Source organism: Psammomys obesus, unplaced genomic scaffold (assembly GCF_907164565.1).
Source record: "Psammomys obesus unplaced genomic scaffold, mPsaObe1.curated_primary_1811, whole genome shotgun sequence".
NCBI classification, from domain to species: Eukaryota; Metazoa; Chordata; class Mammalia; order Rodentia; family Muridae; genus Psammomys; species Psammomys obesus.
This window is the reverse complement of record NW_026596134.1, coordinates 23,475,102-23,482,852: the sequence shown is the minus strand read 5'-3', so window position 1 is coordinate 23,482,852 and position 7,751 is coordinate 23,475,102. Positions and strand designations below refer to the sequence as shown.

Below are 7,751 nucleotides of genomic sequence, written 5' to 3'. Positions count from 1 at the left end.
GGGGCCTGCAAGCTGGGAAGCTCGGACTCTTTTTCCATCTGGAATCCTGAGGCTGTCGGTGGCAGGGCCAACTGGAGCCACGTCCTGGTTTGGGAGACAAAGCTTCCCTTGAAACTGACAGTGCCAATAAGAATATGAGATTTGACAGATGACTCGGAGGCCAAGAGATAGTAGAGGGAGATTAGCTGGGAAATGTCACGGGCACGTGGCTCTGACTTTGGGGAACTGAGCCCTGATTGTAACTCCTCAAGGAGCGTCCTTGATTTGACGAAAAAAAAATAAAGGGGGCGGGGGACTTGAGAACCTTGCACTCCAGTGCACACTGGAAAAACAGTTCACCGCCAGCCAATCCCTTTTGGTCGTCTTTCAGCTGTGAGGAACCTACTGCCGCAGCCCCGGGACGATGCTGGGACTCAAGTTACCGAAAAAAAAAAAAAAAAAGATTTGTAAACGCTGAGTGTCCCTGTCGACACAACAAATGAACATCCTCCACGGTGCGCTCAGCCAAATTCCAAGGTCTAACTAGGGACGGCGGGCCATGATTTAATATAGATTCCTGTTTTCTTACAGCTCCCGGCATCCAATTACGGAGTTCGGGGGGTTGGGGGGCAGGTTTCCAGAGCACGGGAGATGAAAGCCATCTGTCAAGCCTGCTTCCGCCAGTTCAGAGAGGCCCTCTGTGCAGCCAAACAGAGCCAAAGAGGAACACCTCCGCCGCCTCAGCCCCAGCCAACTTTCTAACCAGGGATCAATGAACAAGCGGCAGGCCCAGGACTAGCTCACGGCCAAATCTGATTCTTAGTTTTCTGTCCTATAAAATGAAGCTGTTGGATGTGGCTTTGTCAAAGATGGTGGAAACTTCTGGTTTTTCCCCGAGAGGAAAACTTTACAAGGGGTCTCAATTTCTAAATACGTCTATGTCACCGGGAAGAAATTGTCCCATCAAGCCGACAGCTGGGGGGGGGGGGGGGGGGGGGAGGAACAGATAGCTCTCCGTGTATTAAATCCCGAAGTAGATTATCAGCCCCGGTGTGCCTGCAAGTATTAAGTGCTTGGCAAACCTGGCGTAGGGAGATTCTGGTTTCCCTTGGAAAACAGCATTAACCCTTCCAGGTTATTCCATTGTGCTCTGGGGCTTTCGTTGCCTTTGAGCTGTTTTATAAATTCAGTAACTATAGATAACTCAGAGTAGTTTAGGCCATTTTTTTTCCCCCAAGGCATTCGCATTAATTCTGTCCTGGGGAGGTTCAACTGACTTTCTTTTCTGTCTCCCCAAGAGGTCAGACGATTTTTTTACTGTCCGTTTCACACTTAACACTGGTTCAACTTATGATTTTTTTTTTTTTTTTAATTTTTAAGATAGGGTAACCCAGGCTACCCAAGCCTGGTCCAGGTAGCCTCAGACTCACTACGTATCCAAGGGTGCCCTCAAACTCCTGATTCTCCTCTCTCCCAAGTGCTAGAATTGCAGCTACACACCATCACACCTGGCTTATGGGGTGCTCAGGAGTGAAGGCTCCAGCTTTGTGCATGTCAGTTGGGACAGGAACTCGGGACAATTCTGCCAGCCGGACTACACGCCCAGCTTCTAAACGTCAGATTTTTAATGTCACCAAGGTGTGAGAGCAACCTCTGTTCACTAGAAACCAGACTTCAAGTGTTGAAGCGTTGTCTTTTCTCAGGCTTGCATTCTGCAGGAAGATGATCTCTCACGAGGCTGGGCCGCAACATGAGCTGTGAGACCACGTGAAGAAAGCAGTTAGCACCGCGGCATGCTGTGCTGCCGACGGTATATGGAGAGTGTGCGCCCTGCTTAGTTTTCAATTTAGCACAACCCGGAGTCACCTGGTGTCTTAGTTACTGCTCTATTGCTGTGAAGAGACACCACGACCAAAGCAAACTTATAGAAGAAAGGGCTTATTGAGTTCCAGAGAGTGAGTCTGTTACCTTCATGGTGGGAAGCATGGCAGCAAGCAGGCAGGTACGGAGCCAGAGAAGTAGCTGCGAGCTTGCATCCCTATTTGCAGGTAGGAGGTAGAGAGTGAGACAGAGACAGAGACAGAGAGAAAGCTAACTTTGAAACGTCTCCAACAAGGCCACACTTCTAATCCTTCCCAAACAGTTCCACCAGTTGGGTAATCAAGCACTCAAACATAACAGCCAAAGTGGGTATTCTACCATACCTGGAATGAGGGAACCTCAACTGAAGAATTGTCTCCGTCAGAATGGCCTGTGGGCATGTCTATGGGGCATATTCTTTAACGCTGATTGATGTGGAAGTGCCCAGCCTACTATGGGCAGCAGGTACTATGCCTGGGTAGGTGGACCTGGCCTGTGTAAACAGTTAACTGAACATGAGCAAGCAAGCTAGTCAGTAAGTAGCCTTCCCTCATGGTTTCTGCTCCAGGTTCCTGCCTTGAGTTCCTGCCCCAACTTTCTTCCCCAGTGGACTGTGACCTGGAAGCAATAGCAGAAATGAACACTCTCCTCTGGGTTGCCTTTGATCATCGTGTTTGAAGCTAGAACACTGTGACATATGCTTTTGCATCCTGTCTTGTCCACAAAGCATTCATCTCTATGCCCTATGCCCACACAGCCATTCTGCCATTTCATTTTCAGGACCAGTGTTAGTAGCTGCAGTTCATTAAACTGCAGGGTCTCCAGTTGCTTATTAGAAAGTACCCTTTGTGTTGATGACTGTGCTATACCGTGGGATGACAGAAATATCTCAGCAGGCAGGCTGGGGTGAGCCGTGATGCTTGCAGGCGAGCTATGATGAATGCATTTTCAACCTGTGATGGGTGCATCAAGATGTAACCCCATTGTAAGTCAAGGGGTGTCTCTATTTGGGAATTAATTTCATTGTGGCCAAATTCCCTGTGAATTTCGGACGTCTCTCTTGAACTGCTTCTAACGTCTTAACAGTTTTCATCCACAATAACAAAAATAAGATCCTTGACGTGTTTGTGTCTGCTTAATTAAAAAAAAAAAAAATCACCTTGGTTTGAAAGCGTGCTGTTGTACAGTGCTTGTGCTTTGTTCTCCTTTGAATTCCAATGGCATTCACCCACAACTGACTGTAAAGGCATCCGGAGGGGGCTGGAGAGATGATGGCCCAGCAACCAAGTGCATGGCACTGCTCTTGCAGAGGGTGCCAGTTCAGACTAGCACCCACACTAGGCAGCTCACAACTGCTCCAACCCATGACGTTTGCTGCTGCCCATCTCCACCTCCACAGGCAACTACACTCCCATGCAATACTCCCACGCAGATACATGCATACATAAACTTGAACATAATCTTAAAAGAAAGAAAGAAAGAAAGAAAGAAAGAAAGAAAGAAAGAAAGAAAGAAAGGAAGGAAGGAAGGAAGGAAGGAAGGAAGGAAGGAAGGAAGAAAGAGAGAAAGAAAGAAAGACTGGCACTCAGACCAGCAGCGGCAGCAGCCAGAGGAGCCGTAACCTTTCCTCCTTCTTCCACCCAAATCCTCTGTCCCTTACCTTCCTGTCCCCACCTGTTGTCATCTACCTATACCCTATCCCCTTCCTGCAGGCTCCCCTTTTCCTCTCAGTGGACTCAGGCCTCCAGTGAACAAACACATGACCATTCTGAGTCCAGCTCCCTACGACTGCGAGACATGGACACCGACATGATTGAAGGTGGATTACATGTCACCATCAGGCTGCCTAGGCATGGAAAGGAAGCTGGTAGTATCATCGGAAAGAAAGGAAAAGCTATTAAGAAGATGCCTGAGAGGAGTGTACACCTATTAGTATGTCAGAAGGGAACTGTCCTAAGAGAATCGTCACTTTGGCTGGACTGACTGATGCCATCTTCAATGACTTTGCTACGATCACCGAGAAAATGGAAGAGGAGGACATAAGCAGCTCTGTGGCCAATAGCACGGCTGCCAGCAGAGCCCTGGTTACCTTACGGCTGGTGATCCCTGATAGTCAGTGTGGCTCTCTTATTGGAAAGGGTGGTTGCAGGGTCAACCTCCCTCGAGTTGGTCAGGACAGGGATAGCACAGGCAGTGACAGAGTGAGCTTTCTCCACACCACCCCGTCTATGTGCTGAAACCCTGACCCGGAGCGACCACCTCTAGAGGCCTATACCATTCAAGGGCAGCATGCCATGCCACAGCCAGATTCGACCAAGCTGCACCAGTTGAAAATGCAACAGTCTCATTTTCCCATGAGCCGTGGCAATGTTGGAGTCACTGGCCCTGAATCCAGCTCTCCAGAGGTGAAAGGCTATTGGACAAGTTTTGGATGCATGTGCTCAAATTACTTCTCATGAACTTGCCATCCTAAATTATTTGATTGGCACCAAAATCAAGGAGTTCCGCCAGATGTCTGGGGTGCAGATGAAGACTGCGAACACAATGGAAGGATCTGCTGATAGGCAGGTTCTATCACTGGATCTGCTGCCACCATTAGTCTGGCCCAGTATCTAATCAAACTCAGGCTTTCCTTGGAGACAGGTGGCATGGCAGCAGCTAGAACAGTGCAGATTCCTCCATCATCCCTTTCTGCTCTTCACACCACCCATAATCCATCTGGATAGTTTCGGAACAGTCAGCGCTTCCAGGGTTTAAGTAGTTGATAAATTTTCAGTTTCTGCACACTTTATCATCAACTCATGATATTTTAATTAAAGTGTTTTAATTCCTTCCTCAAAAAGGAGAGGAGAGGAGAGGAGGGAGAGAGAGAGAGAGAGAGAGAGAGAGAGAGAGAGAGAGAGGCAACAAAGCTCATCAAGAGTAAGTCACCAGGGGAAGCCATGGGGATAACAGGACAGCAGCTAGAGTACCCTAAGGTAAAGGACAAGGGGAGAAAAAGAGACTCCAGCCCAAGTGGGAGGGTCTGAAGCTCCTGGTGGGAGCTGGGGGGGGGGTTGAAACAGAGGAAACCATCAGTAAGGCAGTTCAGGTGGAAGGAATATAAATGAGTGTTCCAGTCTCTTCCCTTTCCTGCCATCATGGACCAAACCCACATAGACCAAGGGAGCTAATGAGAATTGATGGACCCCATGGTGTCAGCCTCTAGGGACCAGGACAGAAGACATCACTGTCTTCCAGACAGACCACAGCGGTGGCTTCGGGTAAAAATCAAACCCTTCCCAACTCACTCATGTGACTTAATTCTACTGTCTTCACGAAAACAACTACTGTGATTCCAGAAGATGCTTGCACTGAAAGACGAGAATTGGTTCATCCCAGGAAGATGACACACCATTTCTTCAATTGGAAGCATCCAAAAAAAAAAAAAACAAAACAAAACAGTTTACCCCAGAATTCTTTTGAGGCCCTCAGCTGGAAACCCTCACTCAGCCGACTCATCAGGCTGAATCCGCATCAGCCCTCTCCTTGCTGAAATCCACTTACAGCTGTGGTTCATAGGCGCCATCTTTTCTCTCCCACACTGGGAAGCAGCTGAGGCTCTGGGGACCCAGTGAATTTCCTTGTTGCAGGCAGAGAAAACCCAGCCCGGGGTTCCCCCAGCAGTCTTCTCTGGCGACTGAGGCAGCTCCTGACAGAAAGGAACGCTTTGGGCTGCAATGGTGCGCAGAGCTTGAACACCCTGGGGTCTTCCTCCCTGCCCAAGTTCAGCAGAGGACCGGCATTGTTATTCTTTCTATTTTCCCCATGCAGATGCAATATCCAGAGTGTTGGGGCTGGAAAGGGTCCCAGGCATGATCTCATCTCTCCTTCCTCAAGGGATGAGGTCATCGGAGGGAGGTCAGCCAGTGGCTGGGACTGGACCTCTTCTGAGCCAGGAGTCCCGCTTTCCTCATTCCCCTGCTCACTTGTTTATTCTCTAACGGTCCTTTGCTGAACACTGGGCAATGTGTCACCTAAGTCCTGAGGAGTGAGCCCACTTCTTTTTAGTACGTTCCCTGTTTTTGCTTTCTGTGCCTTTTTAAGCAGATGTTGGGCTCCACGTTCTGTCCTCTAGTCTGCAAGAGCTCCCAGGTTCCAAGCCTTAGGGTCCACATGCATACAAAGAGTGGAGAAGCAGGAGAGAGAAACCAATTAATCTAGGAAAGATAAGTAATCTAGACCAAAAAATCCTAGGTCGGAACTGGATAAGAGAAGAGAAGAAAAGAAAAGAAAAGAAAAGAAAAGAAAAGAAAAGAAAAGAAAAGAAAAGAAAAGAAAAGAAAAGAAAAGAAAAAAGGTGGGTAGCAAAAGGGCTGTATCCTGTTCTGGGGCAAAGTTCCAGGATGCCCACAGCAGATTCCTGGGTACCTGTGTGTCTGGGGTTCTCCTGGGCTCAGAGGACTCTGACATGAAGCAGAAGTGGCCTCCATAACTGCCTATAGGGACAAGATCAAAAAGGACAGCTCAGGACTGGGCAATAACCAACACCCTGCCGCCGTGAGGGTCTTGGTACCATTTAGACAGTGAAACTCTAAAACAACCCGTGTTGCGCTGGTATTGCAAACACCAGAGCTGAGGGGGCAGCACCTCAAAACTGGATCAAGAGGATAGAGAAGCTGTTCTCAACCTGTGGATCGCGAACCCTTTAGGGGTGCCCGGACCCTTTCACAGGGGTCGCATTTCAGATGTCCTACCTATCAGATATTTACATTGTGATTCATAACAGTGGCAAACTTATAGTTATGAAGTAGCAATGAAAACAATTTTATGGTTGGGGGATCACCACAGTATGAGAACCTGTTAAAGGGGCGCAGCATTAAGAAGGTTGAGAACCATTAGGGTAGAGATTCCTCTCTCTGCTGGCCAGTGCTGGGACCTGCTACTGGAGAAACAGGGACACCCAGCCCTCCCAAGCTTTCCAGCCTGAACAGAAAACAAACAAACAAACAAACAAACAAATGTTTTCTGTTTGGTTCTTAACAAAAGATGATCCCGAGGAATGGATGAAGGAGTAAGAGATACTTTTTTTTTTTTTTTTAAGCCACTACCCTCTCCATGAACAAGCAGTTTTTTGGGTGATTCACAGATGGCTTCTTTTCTGCTGCTGAGGGAGCACTCTAACACATGAGAGGGGTTTTTTTTGTTTTTTTGTTTTTTGTTTTTGTTTTTTTTTTTTCCCTCCTGCTTACAGAAGGAGACAGAGCTGAGAATGCCCTGCTTGCATCTGTTGTTTTTGGAGTGCCTTTAGCTCAAAATGGTCGTGATGCCAAAGTGGCAGATTGGAAGAGATCAGCTTCTGACACCCTTGCCCAGGAAACAGGGTGGTCTAAAGGGTGATGGGGTAGGCTGAGGAGGAGGCTCCCACATCCTCACTCCCTCTCCCAGCTTGCTGACAGGGCCTTGTGTGACCTCCTAGCTGTTCCCTCTCTCTCTGTTTACTGCTAGCCAAGTCGCAGATCACCATCTTCCTTGTAGCTGACCAAGAAGACTGGGGCTTCAAAGTGAGTAAAGAAAGGTCTAGAAGAGAAGAAGGCAGGTGTAGAAAGCAGAAAGACTGGCAGGCAATGCAGACAGGAGGGCTTGGAGAAAGTAATTGAGACTTGGTGGCATCTAGGGCCTCACATCCATTGTGTCCTGGGCTCTTGCTTGGGGCCTGTCAAGGGGGCTTGGGAGGGCACTTGCTATCCTCCTTCCTCACCATTCTGAAACCTAGATTAGCCGAAACTGGGCTGGTGAGCAGCATACTTGGCCAAAATGGCCTCCATCTTTCATCCCTGATGTCGCTGTTGACCATACCTCACCCCATTGGTTCGAACTTGACTTCCCAATCTGATGCAACTGGTACAAAGGAAAAGGGGGATCAGAAAAAT

At 48.3% G+C, this 7,751-nt stretch overlaps 1 pseudogene; it reads left to right on the top strand.

Annotated features, from left to right (window-relative positions):
- Positions 1–3,636: 3,636 nt before the first annotated feature.
- Positions 3,637–4,565, top strand: LOC129666103 (poly(rC)-binding protein 2-like; annotated as a pseudogene).
- Positions 4,566–7,751: the final 3,186 nt, after the last annotated feature.